Source organism: Miscanthus floridulus, chromosome 4 (assembly GCF_019320115.1).
Source record: "Miscanthus floridulus cultivar M001 chromosome 4, ASM1932011v1, whole genome shotgun sequence".
NCBI classification, from domain to species: domain Eukaryota; kingdom Viridiplantae; phylum Streptophyta; class Magnoliopsida; order Poales; family Poaceae; genus Miscanthus; species Miscanthus floridulus.
In genome coordinates, this window is record NC_089583.1 from 107,328,832 (window position 1) to 107,347,640 (window position 18,809).

Genomic DNA, 18,809 nt, shown 5'->3' on the forward strand with positions numbered 1-18,809 from the left:
GCTTTCTTCTTTGAGCCCATCCATGGTTTACCAATGAACTTAGCCTTCACACCATTTGTACCCTTAGTAAGCATATAGCATGAATCAAGCTTAAGGGAGGATACATTAGCATTTTTGCTTTTGTTCTTGCATTCATGCTCTTTATGACCAACTTGTTTGCAACTAGTGTAAAACTGACTATTGTTCTTCACAAAACTAGTCTTGTGAGGAGCAAAGGCTGCCTTGCCTTTCTTGGGGGTATAGCCCAATCCCTCTTTGTAGAGAGAAGCTCTTTGGCTACCCAAGCACACAAGCAAGCGGTCCTCACCACCATAGGCTTTAGCCAAAGTGTGAGTGAGCTTGTTGACCTCCTTCTTGAGATTCTCATTCTCAACCATTAGTGAGGCATCACAAGTGAAACCATCACTACTAGATGAGGTAGAAGTGGAAGTGCTACAAGAGGGGTTAGTGGGAGGAACAATGATAGGCATAGATAGTGATTCATCAATTATATCACAAGTTAAACCTACATTGCAAGTTTCAACATGCTTCTTTTTATTTTGCTCATCAAGCAAAGAGGAATGAGCCTTTTCAAGCTTTTTGTGAGCTTTGCCAAGCTTTTCATTGGCTTCCTCTAGCCTCTCATGAGATGCATTGAGCTCATCAAAGGCTTGCTTAAGGGCTTTTAGTTTCTTACGCAAGCTTTTGCATTCCCTTCTCTTGATATCAAAGTGTTCTCTAGCATTTTCTAGCATGTCAAATAATTCATCCTTAGTAGGTTCATCATCATCATTATCACTATCATTTTCATTTTTATTTTCATTATCATCATCATGTTCTTCATCACTTTCATCATTACAAGTTTGTACCTTAGTGGCCTTAGCCATGAAGCATGACGAAGAGTCGAAGAGAGAAGGCTTCTCATTGATAGCAATGCTTGCAAGAACCTTCTTCTTGGCAGTCTTGTTATCATCACTATCATCATCATCATCACTTGAGGAAGCATCACTATCCCAAGTGACCACATATGAACCACCCTTCTTCTTCTTGAAGGTCATCTTGTCCTTCTCTTTTTTTTCCTTCTTGTCCTTCTTCTTGTCATCATCATTGTCGCTATTGTATGGACATTGAGCAACAAGGTGATCTTTGCTTCCACACTTGAAGCACCTTCTTGACTCTTCTTTGTTCTTGGATGAAGACTTCTTTCTTCTAGCATGGTAGCCCTTCTTCACCATGAACTTGCCAAATCTCTTGACAAAGAGAGCCATCTTCTCATCATCATCATCATCATCCCATGAATCATCTTCTTCACTAGATGTTTCTTGCTTAGCTTTGCCCTTGGATGATGTGGCCTTGAATGCCACACTCTTCTTCTCATCCTTCTTCTCATCTTTCTTCTCCTTCTTTTCTTCCTTCTCATCTTCATCTCTATATGTATTATCGGTCATGATGTCTTCCAACACTTGGTTTGGTGTCATGGTGTCCAAACCACTCCTTACTAGAATAGTAACCAATGTGCCAAATCTTGAAGATAAGCATCTCAAGAACTTGTGGGAGAAGTCCTTGTCCTTCACCTCTTCTCCAAGTGCTTTGAGATCATTGACAAGCACTTGAAGCCTATGAAACATCTCTGGCACACTCTCATCCTCCTTCATCTTGAAGCTTGCAAACTTCTCCTTGAGAATGTAAGCCTTTGCACCCTTCATGGCTTGAGTGCCCTCAAATGATTCTTTCAACTTCTTCCAAGCCTCATGAGCCAACTCAATATTCTTGATTTCCTCAAAAGTTCTCTCATCAATTGCATCATGAATAGCACTTAGAGCAATGCCATTGTTTTGGAGAAGCACTTCTTCGGCCGCGGTGGGATTTTTTGGATCACCAATCTCAATTTTGATTTCTACCACCTTCCACACCTTTCTATTGATTGACTTGATGTGTGTGGTCATTTTTGACTTCCAATAGGGATAATTTGTGCCATCAAATTGGGGTGGCTTCTTAGTGTTGTTGATTTGAGCCATTTTTACACTGAGGGTTGTTAAGCCTCATATCATGATGACCTCAGCTCTGATACCACTTGAAAGGTCCTAATGGCTAGAGGGGGGGGTGAATAGCCTATTAAAAATTCCTACAACAACACTCAACAAAATGGTTAGACAATTATGAGACAAAGCAAGTGTTGCACTAGCCTACTCAAAAGGCAAGCCACCTATCACAATTCTAGTTTAGATAGTGTCTATTCACACAATAGCTATGACACTACTCTATGTTAGTGTGCTCTCAAAGGCTAACTACAGAGCCACACCAACCAAGCATGCAAGCTCTCACAACTAGCTACACTAAAAAGCTTGACAACTAGTTTGCGTTGATGTAAAGAGAGTGATCAAGAAGATTATACCACTGCGTAGATGAAGGAACCAATCAATCACAAGGATGAATAACAATGAAGATCAATCACCTTGGAATCAATGATGAACACAAAGATTTTTTACCAAGGTTCACTTGCTTGCCGGCAAGCTAGTCCTTGTTGTGGAGATTCACTCACTTGGAGGTTCACGCGCTAATTGGCATCACACACCAAACCCTCAATAGGGTGCCGCACAACCAACACAAGATGAGGATCACACAAGCCACGAGTAATCCACTAGAGTACCTTTTGGCTCTCCACTGGGGAAAGGTCAAGAACCCCTCACAATCACCACGATTGGAGCCAAAGACAATCACCACTCTCCGCTCGACGATCCTCGCTGCTCCAAGCCCTCTAGGTGGTGGCAACCACCAAGAGTAACAAGTGAATCTCACAGCAAAACACGAACACCAAGTGCCTCTAGATGCAAACACTCAAGCAATGCACTTGGATTCACTCCCAATCTCACAAAGATGATGAATCAATGATGAAGATGAGTGGGAGGGCTTTGGCTAAGCTCACAAGGTTGCTATGTTAATGCAAATGGCCAAGTGAGTGAGCTTGAGCCAGCCATGGGGCTTAAATAGAAGCCCCCATGAAATAGAGCCGTTGTACCCCTTCACTGGGCTGAATGCAGGGTGACCGGACGCTCTAGTCCGATTGACTAGACTCAGGACCCAGCGTCCAGTCGCTCGATGTCAGCCACGTGTCACACTACGTTCAACAGGAGTCAGTCTGATCTCAATGGTCATCTATTGAACGGACGCTCTGCTACAACTGACCAGACTCTGAGCCTCCAGCGTCCGATCGTTTCCAGTAAGGTTCTAGAAACGTATTTTGCTGACCTGAACTCATCCAGTCATGCTTGATCAGGACCCTGCCAGCGTTCGGTCAGACAACGTCTCCTCTATGCGCCTTATGTTAGTGTACGTCAGCACTGACCGGGCACACCCTGCCAGCGTCCGGTTGCAGAGCGACCTATCATCCGGTCATTTGACTGACACTAGTGTCTTCGCTGTTACACCTGACCGGACGCGCCGGTCCAACTGAGGCCAGCGTCCGGTCACTTCCAGTGACCTCCAGTCTTTTTTGTCTAGGGCGCCGGTGGCACCGTCGGACTATCCGCACTCTACGGGCAGACACTCCGCCAGTGGAGTTACTTACCCTTGCACCTAAACTTCGCCACCCTTGATCAAATGTGCCAACCACCAAGTGTATCACCTTGTGCACATGTGTTAGCGTATTTTCACAAACATTTTCAAGGGTGTTAGCACTCCACTAGATCCTAAATGCATATGCAATGAGTTAGAGCATCTAGTGGCACTTTGATAACTGCATTCCGATACGAGTTTCACCCCTCTTAATAGTATGGCTATCGATCCTAAATATGATCACACTCACTAAGTGTCTTGATCACCAAAACAAAATGGCTCCTACAATTTATAGCTTTGCCTTGAGCCTTTTGTTTTTCTCTTTCTTCTTTCCAAGTCTGAGCACTTGATCATCACCTTGACATCACCATCATCATGTTATGATCTTCATTTGCTTGACTACTTGGAGTGTGCTACCTATATCATGATCACTTGATAAACTAGGTTAGCACTTAGGGTTTCATCAATTCACCAAAACCAAACTAGAGCTTTCACATGTGAAAGGAATAAGTTTTCCGAGAAATTGGAAAAAAGATTCACCTGATTTGGACAACAAATGCGAAATCTAAACACGTTTAACATTTTTACAATGAATCAAAATAAAAAAGATGAACACCATGAACCCTGGCGCCGACAAGTGGGTCCCTCATGTCAGTGGCACACCCTTTTCCCACTTATTTTTTTGTAATTTTTGCTAAAAATTGGCTTGGCGCCCGCATGCAGCCATTTACCGCCTAATACCCCGCCCATTATGCGAACAAAGCGAATCTTAACCTCCCCACTTCCTCATTATCCTCCCCAGCTCCTCCAATTCTTTCCTTTCCCTCCTCCAACTCGGTTCCCGATCTGCACCCACCGCCGCTGCTTGTCTTCGCCAGTCGTGTCGTCATTGGAGGGGCGCCGGTGTAGGACAGGCCTGCACCCGGAGGCCACCGCTGACGTGCCTCCCCACCGTCGATGCTCAAACCTCAAGGACTCCCGAACTTCCTCTTCGTCAGATTTACGATAACCCTAAAGCCATTAATCTATTCACTTTTCACTTACGAAAGAATAATGCGTGTACCTAGTGTGTCTATGTAGTTTACTTGTTCAATGTAGTTGGACTATAGATTGCATCAATGGAGACTCAATCGACGTCACCTGCGTTCAACATGCCAACACCTGCTTCATTGTCTAGACCCAGGGCGACGATGTCGCTTTTTCAAACACCTTCATCTAGGACGGTGACACCTCCTGCCGATGAAGATGGAGGTGATGGCTGCCAATCACAAGAAAACCTCCGGCGTTCCACTCAGGACGACTGATAGGTAACGGCACAATGTATGTCTGGATGCTACTACAATGATTTAGAATTTGACAAAATACTTCAATAATAGTGAGATCCTTCAATAAACGGTAGTGAGATGCTTCAATAATATGAAGGACACATTATTATTTGCCATTCTCAAGTTGTTCCTTCTTTAAATATTGTTTAGGGTGTGCTTATGTTTCTCATTAGATTCTGTGATAGCTCAGAACAAACATGGACTGTTTCTTTCACTTGCAAGGGGGCACCAGGGGGACAACAATTTGCTCAGTATACAATAGCCAGGGACAACCTCACATTTCGTAACTTAATAACAATGAAATCAAATTTGGGGTATGGTACCAGGGACTACTTGTACTACAAGAGAAGTGGTAACTCTATAGCAACACTAAACGAGATCGAATATGATGTCGATGCAAATGCAATGATATCAAGTAATGTAGAGGAGAGGGAGGTTAGATTAGTATTGTCAAGGGATCAAATAACAGAGCAAACTATGGACATAACACCCATTAAATTGCCAAGAACTGTGGCATCAAATAGTGAACATTCCATAGATGAGTCACTTGATGATTACAAGGTGTGGCTTAAAAATATGCATAGACAGGGCCAAGGCATGGGTAAGTTATGTTGCTGCCCTATTATGAATTGTTATATTATATTATATTGCAATGGCCAGATCACTAATAGCAGCATGGCTTTCATAGATTTTGAAGATATATACAGGGATGACACAGTCAAGACTTATAAAGAATGATTAAGGGTGCAAGGACAACTAGATCAAATTAGTAATATATACCTTCTTTTCCCAAAATGTCAACCAACTTATTATTAGTCCTTCGCAATACATTTATAGTTTACACTTGTGACCTAATGTCTGTAGGTGCATATGACAACCCTATAAATCAGATAGTTTTACTAAATTCAAGTCAAGATAGCAATCCAACACCACCTCTGAACCAGCCATCACATGCTCGACGTGAGAAAACGCAGGGAGATAGTAAGTGATGCTTATTGTGATTTTATTTTGATGTTTAGTTCAGTTTTCCCTATGTAAATGATTTTGTTTAATCTCTTGCACTGTATATTGTTTCGATGGACAAGACTCCCAAAAGAGGAAGGCATGAGGTACTGTGAAAGGATTGGCAGCCAGCCACAAGAGATCCAAGCAGGGCAGTCAGAAGCTTAAAGTCTAATTCTCTACACGTGGAGGAGCTGTAGGTGAGAACGCACACACATTTACTGATGAAATAGTAGTGTACACAAGGAAAAAGCACCACTCATTGGGGTGAGAACATGGAAGGATATCGACCAAGATGTCAAATATTCAATAGTATCTGATATGATGGTAAGTTTCTGATTTGTTTTTTCTAGCATACATAGTTTTGTTACCAAATTAGTTAAGAAGTACCTAGAATTTATGTTTTATATGTTGAATAGCATGAGTGGGACATTGAGAATAACGAAGAAAACAGGAAAAAAATATAGACCATCGCTAATGAGTGTTACAAAGGATGGCGAGCAACATTAAGTGCTACGTATAGGGCGTACACCACCTATGAGGAGAGAATGAGACATAAGCCAGAAGAGTTGGACATTGTTGAATGGCACTATCTGGTTTTGTATTTTGGCAAGACAAGTTTTTAGGTTTGATGACCTTTACTTTATTCTTGCCATTTTCACTTGATGAAATAAAGGCTATGTTTCGGTACATTGTAATATTTTTTATAATCAACTCCTTGTGCAGAGGGTTAGTTGCAATAATTCTCAGAATCGACAGAATGTAAAGGTACACCATCGGGTAGGATCAAAGACTTTTTCTCAGTGTGGCTTTGATAAGGTAATAACTTTAGAAGCACATGACGATGCTTCCTTACCTTTTGACATATCGCTAATTTGTTACATTCTTGCCTAATTAGAGGGACCCAATAACTGGTGATGAACCAAATGATTTGGAGCTTTTCATGATCACGCACAGTAAGAATGGGCAATGGACAAGCTAAGAATCTAGGGATGTCTATGTGAGTATATAACAGTTTGTACAAACCTTATTAACTGATGCAAAGTGACCGCCTACAAAATCATTTTCAATTAACTACTTCAACTGTCCTCCTTTGTTAGGATAATGCATGCAGCAAAATTTCGGAGAGGGAGACAGATGGAGAAGCACTCATCATCTCAGACAGTGGAGCAAAATAAAATTTTCTAGTCAGCCTACCAGGAAACAAGAAACTACAAATCAACCAAGATCTATGCTAACGAATACTTGGCAAAATACCCAACCAGAAGGCAACTACTGTCTGAGGATTACCAGTACCAAGTGCGTCAGGAATCGGCACTAGCCAAAGCATTTTCAAAGCTACAAGAGAGATTAGAATCTCAAGAGGCTGAAAGGGAAGCCAAAAGGGAAGAACATAAGCGTCAGATGGAACAAATGATGAAGGCAAGGGAGGCTAATAGAGAAGCTCTTAGGCAAGAGTTTATGGCAATGATGCAAGCAACACATGTACAAGCATCAATACAACAGGTAATAGTCAGGCTACAAACCATGCATCATTTTCATAGTTTCAAACTCCACTCATGATTTTTCTGACCAAAATTGAAATGCAAGCTAACAAAGATGGGGGACAAAATGTAGAGGTTGCTACTACAACAAACATGGATGAAGAAAATGTAAATACAGAAAGTGAAGAAATATCACATCAGCATGTAGTTTGAGAACTGAAGAGTGTTTAATGTTGTCATGTGATAGTCCTTAGTATGAGGCATAATTTTCCCTCCATCTATTGATTTGCAGGAAAACAAAGATAGCATCCCACCACAAACACAACTCGAAAGCTACAACAGCGGCAGGTACAAGTAATGGTCGCACAACTAGAAATAGTGTTGCGAATAAGACTCAAACTGGCCAAAACAAAGGAGGGGATATGACAGTTAGTTTTACTACTACTAAAGCACTAAGGGATGCTGCGGCTAAGAAACGAGCATTATCCAAAAGGAATCAACAAGCTGGCAAAGCACATGTGATTTTTGACTCCACTACCTATGAATATTTCTGAATCAGATTCAGTTGCCTAGTTCCTGTTACTGTAAAGTGAAATGATACTTAGCTAAATACTAAGTTTCTGTTTGCTGAATATACCAATGTTAATGATTGTTTTAGGAGCAAGATAGAGTTTGAGTGGAACGCACAACTGATGATGGACGGTCAATGTCAAGCCAACATTTTCTAAAGTGCTACACATAGCTTATTACATTTTGAATTGTTCAAAGTAGCTATTGTGCGTCAGATACCTTATGTGTTTCAGTTGTTGTGTGTGTGTTATCAACTAAGTTTGACATTGGATGTGGTTTCATTAATGAGTTGTAGAAACAAAGCATATTTTGATTTAATAGATGTCTAAATGCTTCTTTCATCATATATTGTTCGGCATGCAATTATTGTTTGAAGCAAACAGAGCGTTGCAATATGGACTATCGACAAAATAATTTGGTGTTGCAATATATGATATAGCAACAAACAAACGGTGTTGCAAAAAACATCGTACCAACAAAATAGTGGGTGTTGCAATAGAGTCTCCAAACTGTAGCAACACAATAGTTAGCGTGGCAATAGAGGGTCCAACAATAGCAACCAGTATTGATCGTTGCAATAGAGAGGCAACCTCTAGCAACCAAACATTTACCGTGGCAATAGACGGAGGCACCTATAGCAACCACAATGTTTAGTGTTGCAATAGAGAGGCTACCTCTAGCAACCAAATATTTATCGTGGCAATAGACGGTTCCACCTATAGCAACCAGTATTGATCGTTGCAATAGAGCGGCTACCTCTAGCAACCAAATATTTATCATGGCAATAGATGGTTCCACCTATAGCAACCACCGAGATAGCGTGGCAATAGAGGGTCCATCTATTGCAATGCTATTGATGCGTGGCAATAAGGTCTATTGCAACACCCAATATCGTTGCTAGTGCACCTATTGCCACGCTTTGGGTACGTGGCAATAGGTATTTCTGGCAACACCTAGTGTGTTGCAATAGTAACTATTGCAACACCCACCATGGTTGCCTATACTATGGGTTGCAACACTACATGGCGTTGCAACAACACTCCTTGGTGTTGCAATAGGGGAAAACCTATTGCAACACCAAAATGAGTCGTTGGGCAAACCTTTTGCCACGGTTACTATGGCAACGCCTGCCAATGAAAAAAAAAGTGTTGGAATTTTGCCTATCGCAACCATTTTTGGTATATTGCAACGCTTTTACGCCATTGCATCAGGGGTAAAACCTTGTAGTGTTTATTCCTTGTCCAAATACTCTCCAGCACAGCTCAACTCACTATTGTCATCCTGATCCAACTCCATCTCTCGCTATTCACCTTCTTCCTAATTCCCAGAGCGCGCACAAGGCACACTGCTCTGCTTAGCCCATGCAGCACGCGCACAGCGACGACCGACCATAGCAACAACATCGCACACACTACGCATTAATTTCACTCACAAGCTTGGCTCGCTAAGCACGCCGCTCGCTCGCTGCTTTGCAAACGCAGCTTAGGCATCCTTTCCACACGATAGCACTGTAGCAGTGATGAAACACTGTAGCTGCTTTAACAGCCGAGCGAGGGAGAGTGCCTGCCTTGTCTAAGAATAGAAAGCTAGGGGACCGCATGCATGCTCGCCAGCACAGTGCCATCACGTGTGCTCTATTTTGTGGCTACATGCGCGTATGCGAGAGCTGGTCCATTTAATTTGCTGTCGCTCCTGTAGCTTGCATGCTGAGAGAGCGAGAGCATGCAGCTACTTTTGACCAATAGCTAAATGCACAACGCCTGGCCGCCTCCTACCGCTTGCATGCATTGTTGCTGGCCGCTGCTTTGCGCATTAAGTGAGGGCGCTGCTGAGCTGTACTCCACGCTGGGCGACCGTCTAGGCGTGTGCACGCTGCACCTAGTGACCGTGCTAGCACAGAGAGGCGCGTCCGCTGCAGGGCAAATGATCGTCGTTCTAAATTTGGGTATAGAAGTAGACTTGACCGATGACCCCGTTTGAGACTTGATGAGTGGTTGGCGAGAAACTTCATTTGTCTAGCCGAAGCTAACACGGCATGGCAAAGCTTCAGTAGCTAGTACATACCCCGCCTAGGTCCACGATCTACTGTACATCACATTCGTCTATCAATATTGAAGTCTCAAGTACAACGACACACTGCTACACGCTTCTCCAGTTCATTCACAGCAGCCATGCCTAACCTTCTCACCGTCCTCCTTATCCTCCTCTTGCTTAATTCCATCCCCGCGTCTCCTGTCTTTAAAAGGACACGCCGAGCCCGCCGAGCCGTCCCACTCTGCCACTCACCATCTTACTCTCTAAATCGAGTTTCTCTATCTTGCTCAAGAAGGCTGCGCTCTGTCGATCTTCCTTCCTGAGCTGCAATCGACTGAGGTAGCTAGACTGCAAGAATTCCCTCATTCTCTATTATCTCCTTGACATGCGGTCTCCTCCATTAATTCCTTGACCTGCATGAATGAACCAGCACCTTTCCCTCTCATAATCATGGAAAGTCTAGTTCACTACCCATCCAGCACGTTATGTGATAAGCACTAGCACTCCCTTCATCACCTCAATTTAATTTTCGGATTTAATTAACAGCCCACCTTGTAATAGCCATATCTCCCTCATACGATCTCCGATTCACTCGATTATTCTTCCTAAAATCATCTAAATTCAAGACCTATCCATCATTATCATCTTCTTCTTTCCTAGAGCTCATTTGAATTTATTTATTTATTGTGAAATAAATTTTGTTAGATTCCTAAATTCCTGATCTATCTGTTGGTGTATTTTGTTCGTATGGTTCTAGCGATGTTTTAGGGTTACTTATTAATTCTAGGTTGCTTGTTATTATTATAGTTATTTAGGAAATGACTTTCGTGATGCGTGGGTAGAAATGCTAGCCCTGAAAATTTTCAGTAGACTCATGATAATATTAGATGCTCTCTGTAATTTTTGTAGCCTCTGAATAGCTAATTTATTAAGGTAGCTAACATACCCTAATTTAAAACATATGAAATCATTTAAGAAATTAGTTGGTATGAGATCAGTAGAGCTAGATTGTTAGCATGATAAGCTTGTTCTAATTTTAAGAGTTGCGGTTGCCTAAATATTAATTATTGCATTATCATCGTTGCATGCATATAGAGAACGAGCCACTGCAGATCGTGACCTTCGGTGAGCAGGAGTATGATGAAATCGTCGAAGAGTACGAGGAGGAGATCCTCGTGCAGGAGGACGTCCTTGAGCCATCAGTTGCTAACTTTGCTGACACCCCGCCTGTCCAAGGCAAGCCCCGGTGCATAACCCTTATTTTGAATAATAACTGGATATATATATGTGTTGTGCATTTACGTTACATGCATTTTATGAAAACTATGTGCATAAATATATCCACCCATGAGTCCTACTAGTATAGGTCGAGTAGCTACTATGCTCAGGATGTCGGTAGTGTGGGTAACCTGTCGTTGCTCACAAATAGGCGATAAATATGATCACTCCTGATAAAATGGTGGAAAGGAAAATAGTGATCGGACATGGATATGGTTGGGTTCTGGTGGGTGTAAAGGGTTGTGTCCTGCAGCCAACAGGGCATAGCTCGGTTACACTTTTTCCTTGTCTATGTCAATTAAGAACCGGTCGTTGCATAAGTCTTGAGACAAGTCACAGATCTATTATCTCGAGCGCATACTTGTGTATGGGCGCAGGGAAGACTCGTTGCTCTCCTGTCGTGGATCCGGCTCTTTCCGGACCGACTGATTGGAGGCGGAGATGGTGGAGGTTCTTGCACCGCACTGAGTCCGGGACTTAGGAGTGGGGCTTGGAGTCCAAGTTTGGACGGGGACCTGGACACCCAGGATAGGAGGGTGATGAGTTAGTCCTGCTTGTGCCTAGGGTATAAGTGGGGTATGTGTTTTTGGGGTACCCAACTGAGGGCATTGATTCGTGAATCGTCGGGCGATCCGGTATGGCTTGTTTTTGGGTCTAGCACCGTAGTAAGAACTGAAAGATGGAAGGAGAAGAAATAGAACTGATTGCTCAACTCTTGCTTGAAAGTAGAACATGTGCTTATATAGACTGGATAGATAATAACTTAATACGGCCGATAATAATAATATAAATAAGGACTCACTATTAGTATTGCTTTCTGCTAAAATAAACCAGCAAAGCATAAAGCTTCTCATATTCCTTGGAGTCGGGAAATTATTCCCACTAGTCGGATAAGTCTTGCGAGTATATTGTGTACTCGGAGTTTATTTACCCCTATTGTAGGTGATGCATGAGAAGTATCTTTGTGTGGAGGATTCTTCTGGTGGGCTCAGACGGATCCTCGTTCTTATCGCTAGATGTTTATTTTAAATTTCGATGTTTATCATTTCGTACTCTGATATTTGGTATTGTAATAATGTACTTTTAAGAAACTCTGATGTATGGAATGGACAAGTATTGTAACTCGTTCTCATTATTGGATTCTTAGGAAAAATGTGGATCTTTTGGGTTCTCCCTTGGGGTGTGCCCGACGGATACCGCCTGCTATAGCTTGCTTTCGGGGTGTTTAGTGTCTGGTGGAAGACGAGCACCTCTGTAAGCATGTTATTTCGGGTGGTTCTACCACATAGTTGACAAGCAGGCAACGTGCTACGCGATCCACCATGACTTCTTTTAATTTTGTGAATGAATATTTGGAAATTTTATGGTTCCAAGATACTTGATTGATCTATGAAGGCAGAAGATGCAAACACATGATTTTTTACCTTCTTTTGTTAAGATGTGTTAGGGGTTCCCATTGGCTGCACGGTACCACACAACATGTTGAGTCATTCGTGCCCATCAGGCTTATGTCTAAATGGGCCGTGCTTAAATGGGCACATGTCATGTTGGGCCGAGCTACTCATTTGGCAATATATAGTCATAAGTCATGCCAGATTCATGCCTAGAATTACATTTTTTTAGGACGAAGGGAGCACATACAACTGTAACAATTAACTTATTGTTAAATTTTATTAGGCTTGGTTATTTTAATTCAATTGAAATCAAATAAATCATAAGGTGAATATTAAATGTCAGGTGCATTAAAGTCTTAATTAGTCCCACATGGGACTTTGACTAAAGGTTGGCTCAAGCTAAATAAGTGACATGTGTGTGCACATGTCGTCAAGTCGAGAGAGGTGAAAAGCATGCCACCCGCACGTGCACACCGAGTTGAGCCTTGCTGTGCCGTGGCGTGACACGCGTGAGCATTAGCGTGCACAGGCTCAGTCGAGGATTGATGATGATTGATTGTGATTGAAGGCTGAACGTATAACAGTCATGATAGTGGTTATACATGGTTCCTAGTAACTCTATGATTATGGTTATGGTTACTAATAATTGATGAGCGCCTACATGAACGTTCATGGCGTGACGTCCAAGTTCATTCCCTTATCTATTGTCCTTTTCCGCCGGCACCTATAAGAAAACACCTGCCTTTAGTCTTGCGTACGAACACTAACAACTAAGTGCAAAAAAAATCAGTTTCTCTTTTGTTGTTGCTTTCTAGTTTCCACGTCCCACCTCATGCGTGCACGAGTGTTGGGAGAATAGGCCTCCATAACCACAATCCATCTATGGCATTTAAATTTAAATAAGTGTACAGACAATCAGGTTTTTGTGGAGCACTCCATGTGACTGCTCACTACCTGTTCCAGTGGTACAACTACTTCCTGGTGGTTGGCACAACCGCACAAGGCAAATGGGAATGTCTACACGACTTTCTCCCTGCACTACATTAGCTTTTGATCGACTACATTGAACAGACTTGGTCATGGTTGACCCAAGTAACAGTGTCAACGGTGCCCTCGACACTGGTCCGTACTACAGGGTACATCCTATGATCAATATGATTAGCATGTATGCGGCGATTGCTAGTAGATCACACATGCACATAATTGTCACAAATATCTTTATAAGTTTATGGATTAGAATGTTTCTAAGTTTGCCTAAATATCTAATACTATTAGCCCTTCTTTAGTTAGTTGTGCTTGGCTAATAGGCTAACAACTAGCCAAGGACTAAGCTAATTTTTGGACCACATGATGGCCCTCCTATTTTGATCACCTAGGGCTAATTTTTAGCGGCTAACAATTAGTCCCTAGTATCAGCAAACATGCTCTAAGCTGAAGGTGGAATGATGCAAATCAGTTAAAATAACTAGAAGTTGGCACTACGTAAAAAACAATTTTTAGCAATGGATCGAATTTTTTGTAGGGGTGGCTGGTGATGGAGCCGCCCCTACAGTGGCGTGCTCGGGTGCCCAGACACCAGCCGCCCCTACAAATGGAACAGCAGGGGCGGCTGGTGATACAAGCCGCCCCTACAAATGTGGTCTGATTTGTAGGGGCGGCTCAATCACCAGCCGCCCCTGGAATTTCTATTTGTAGGGGCGGCTGGTGATTGAGCCGCCCCTACAAATGTCCACGTATATATAGCTCAAATTTGTAGGGGTGGCTCAATCACCAGCCGACCCTACAAATGACCCACATATAAAACAGCTGCAGCACTTCTTCCTCCTCGGGTCACTCACTCCAACCCATGAAAGAAAGGTGGGGAGGCCTTGGGCACCTCCCAAAAATTGCTCTACTAAGGGGGAATGTTTTGGTCTCAAATCCTTTGGTGGAGAGGTTGTAGAAGATAAGAAAATACTATTCCACACTTTTTTTGAAGTTTTAATGGTTGGTTAGTGAGTAATTAGAGTTTTGTTTTTCTCTCTCTTCTATGGTGCTTGAGCTACTTATGAAGCAAATTAGAGCCAAGTTTTAAATGTACTAGGGTAAATTAGGGAGGAGAACAAGATCAGAACCTTATTTGATCCATGTTTTTTGATTTTAGTGAACAATTAGTTAGTTTTATGGACGTTTCATGTGCATGTGGATCTAGATCTAGGGTTTGGTTTTTTTATTAATTTCATTTTTGTTAATTTATGTTTGATAAAATTGGACTAGGGTTTGTATGAAAGATATTGGGTAAAGTATAATTGTAGCTAATTGTTGTCTTTGAAATTGTTTATTGTAATCAATAAATATGTATTTTAATTATTTATGAATAAACGGGCCATTAATTAATTTTCCTCTACCATGGTGTGTTTGTATGCTTCATGTAATTATATTAGATTTATATTCATATATATCTGAAGTATATACAATTATTCTCAAGTAATTATTAATTTGATTCATTTTTATATATATCTGAATAAGTAGTCCTTTAATATTTGTTTTGTTGTTGTTGTAAAACATGGAGTACATGAACTCTTGGATGTATGGTTCGTTAAGGTTCAAGGCAGGTTTCCGTGAAGAGGTGGATAAATTTATTGAAGCCGCAAAGAAGCATGCAACGACATTGAAAGAGAATAAGGATACAATTATTTGCCCCTGTAAAGATTGCAAGAACCATATGGCATGGACAGATGCGACTATCATCATATCACATTTGATTATGCGAGGATTTGTTGAGGACTACACAGTGTGGATTCATCATGGTGAAACGGTTATTGTTAACGACGAGGATGAGGAGGAATACGACGATGAAACCATAGAATCCCTGTCCCAATATTCAGCAGAGCTTGATGCACGAATGGATTTCGAGTTTGGTAATGAACAAGGTGGTGATGCTGGTGGTTGGGATGGTAATGACGAAGATGGTGCCAATAATGATGGTGGAGCACGTGTCGAGGATGAAGATGATTTGGAGGACATGATTCGAGCCCTTGGACCAGAGATTTTACTAAATAGCCGAAAGGTCTAGAAAATTCGGAAAGGGTGACAAAAGCATCGAAGGAGACTGTGTATGGTGTTGAAAAGGGTTGTCCGACACATTGGACATTGCTACATTTTGTGCTTGAGCTGCTCATCCTGAAGGCTAAGTACGGCTGGTCAGACTGTAGTTTCAATGATCTATTGCATCTCCTGTCATGGGTGCTGCCACAACCAAACTCAGTTCCCGCCAACACATACCAAGCGAAGAAGGTCATAAGTCCATTGACAATGGGGGTTGAAAAAATCCATGCATGCCCCAACCACTGTATATTTTTTTGTGGTAAAACGTTCAAGTCACTGGATAAATGTCCCTAGTGTGGGGCCAGCCGGTACAAGAACAATGACCTTTACGGTGGGGACGAACCCTCCATGGGGAAAAAGAGAAATAAGAAGGGTACAAAAAAGGTGGTACAAGAATCTCAGCCCCCAGATGACACTCCATTAGGCAACGATGAAAAGCAGAGAAGAATTCCTGCCTTGGTAATGTGGTACCTGCCAGTGACCGACCGCTTGAGACGTATCTTCCTAAACCCTAAAGAAGCCGCACTCATGACATGGTGGGATGATGAGCGCAAGGTGGATGATGATAAGATTGCACACTCGACTGATTGTAGTCCAAAGGTTTGATGAGAAGCATAAATAATTCAGCGATGACCCAAGGAATGTACGGTTTGGCTTGAGCACCGATGGAATGAATCCCTTCAATGAGAGGATGAGCGACCACAGCACATGGCCAGTGATCTTGACCATGTATAACATCCCAACATGGTTGTGTCAGAAGAGGAAGTACCTTCTCCTCACTATTCTTATTTCTGGCCCTAAACAACCAGGCATTGATATAGATGTGTTCCTTGAGCCTTTGATGAAAGAAATAGAGAGGCTATGGAGGCATGGGGAGCAGATGTACGATGCGTTCCGAAAGGAGGACTTCATATGTAGAGCAATAATATTTGTTACTACCAATGATTATCCCGCGCCGTTTGCTTTGTCTGGATAGATCAAAGGAAAGATGGGATGCTTGGTTTGCTTGGATGGTACTACATGGGTGTACCTAGATGTATCCAAGAAGATAGTTTACCTATGGAACCGACGCTTCTTAAAAACAAGTCACAAGTACCGCAGCAAATTGTTCTTTAGATTTTATGACAACGCCCCGGAGATTGAACCCCCTCCGAAGAGATGTCATAACGGAGAACACGTGTACAGAATGGTGAAAAACATATGCGTCATCTATGGAAAGAAGAATCCAGATGGGACGAACAGAGATAGAAGCACACCTCCTGTCGAAGGCGTAGCTTTCAAGAAACAATCGATCTTCTTTCAGTATCTGCCTTATTGGCCAGACTTGGAGGTCCCCCAAGCCATTGATGCTATGCACGTGCAAAAGAATATCTTTGAGAGTCTCATTGCTACCTTGATGGACATAGGCAAGTCAAAGGATGGTCTGAAAGCACGAAAAGACATGGTGCAGCTAAACATGATGCCACAGCTTCACCCAGCACCTAAGGCTAATGGAAAATACACTCTGCCCGCGGCGTGCTTCAACCTAACACCAGATGAGAAGAGAGCTATATGCACTTTCCTAAGGGGGATCAAAGTCCTGACTGGGTTTTCAGTAAATGTTAAGAAGCTAGTGTCGATGAAGGACTTGTCAATAACACACTGCAAGGCTCACGATTGCCATGTGATGCTAATAGTGTTTCTACCTATTGCAATCAGGGCTATAAAGCTAGAGTTCTTGAAAATGGCCATCACCCGCATGTGCTACTTCTTTTCAAAGATCTCATAGAAGACGATTGGCAAGCAAGAACTGAGTGATCTACATGAATTTGTGGTGGAGACACAAAACCAACTGGAGATGTGTTTACCTCCTGCTTTTTTTATATAATGCCACATCTCATGATTTACATGGTTCATCAGATACAGGCGCTGGGCCCTTGCTACTTGCATGAAATGTGGTCCTACGAGTGGTTCATGTCGGTTCTAAGTCGATATGTGCATAATCGAGCATACCCAGAGGGCTCCATGATAGAGGGTTATAGTACTGAAGAAGTCATCGAGTGCTGTTAAGAGTACCTAAAGGTACAGAAAGGGATTGGTAAACCCGATTGTCGTCACAAGGGAAGGCTGGCCGGGAAGGGCACCAGTGGTAGAAAAGTGTTCATTGACCATGATTACAAAGAGGTGAGTCAGGCGCATTACAGTGTCTTGCAGAGTACACAACTGATGCAACCATACATTGATGAACACTTGGCTACCATTATGGCGGAGAGAAATGGCCGTTCGGATGATTGGGTCATGAAACAACACAAGCAACGACTAACTACATGGTTGAAGGACCAAACATACCGCCTGGAGAAACCACAGACTCTATTACCATCAGTAGGTTGGCAGAGGGGCCATCGAGACAGGTGATATCTTAGAATGCTTATGACATCAATGGGTATACGTACTATACCCACGCAAAAGATAGTAAATATGTGAACCAAAACAACAGCGTTCGAATAGAGGCTCTCGATGGATTGGGGCGAAAGATCTAATACTTTGGCATCATTGAAGAGATATGGGAACTTGACTATGGAATGGATATAATGGTGGCCCTGTTTCGATGCCGCTGGATCAAACAACACCAACTGAATGAGATCGGATTGAGAGTCATGGACCTCGAGAATCTAGGCTACCAAGATGACCCTTGGGTGCTCGCTTCACGTGTCGCACAAGTTTTCTATATGTCTGACCCACAAAGTAACCTCCCCCCGAAGAAGAAGACAAAGCACGTGGTTGCCTTTGGGAAATAGCACATTATTGGAGTTGATGGCGTGGACAATGTTGAAGCTTACAATAACTACGATGAGATACCGCTATTCACAGACTTTCCTAAGAAGATCAGTGTTGTGGAAAAGAACCTCCCCAAAGATATATTGCCATGGGAATGAAAAGGTGTCAAGGGAAAAGTCGTTACAGCAGGCTAGCTAGTTGTTGAACGTGGAGTGTTTGTGTAAGTGTGTGTTTGTAAGACTTCATTTATGCATGCGTGTGAGATTATATATTTATGTACGTGTGTAAGACTATATATTTTTGTATGTGTGTGAGACTACATTTATGCATGTGTGTGAGACTAC

At 42.4% G+C, this 18,809-nt stretch overlaps 1 pseudogene; it reads left to right on the plus strand.

Annotated features, from left to right (window-relative positions):
- Positions 1 to 4,652: 4,652 nt before the first annotated feature.
- LOC136549040 (uncharacterized) lies at positions 4,653 to 7,049 on the plus strand (annotated as a pseudogene).
- The last annotated feature ends 11,760 nt before the right edge of the window (positions 7,050 to 18,809 follow it).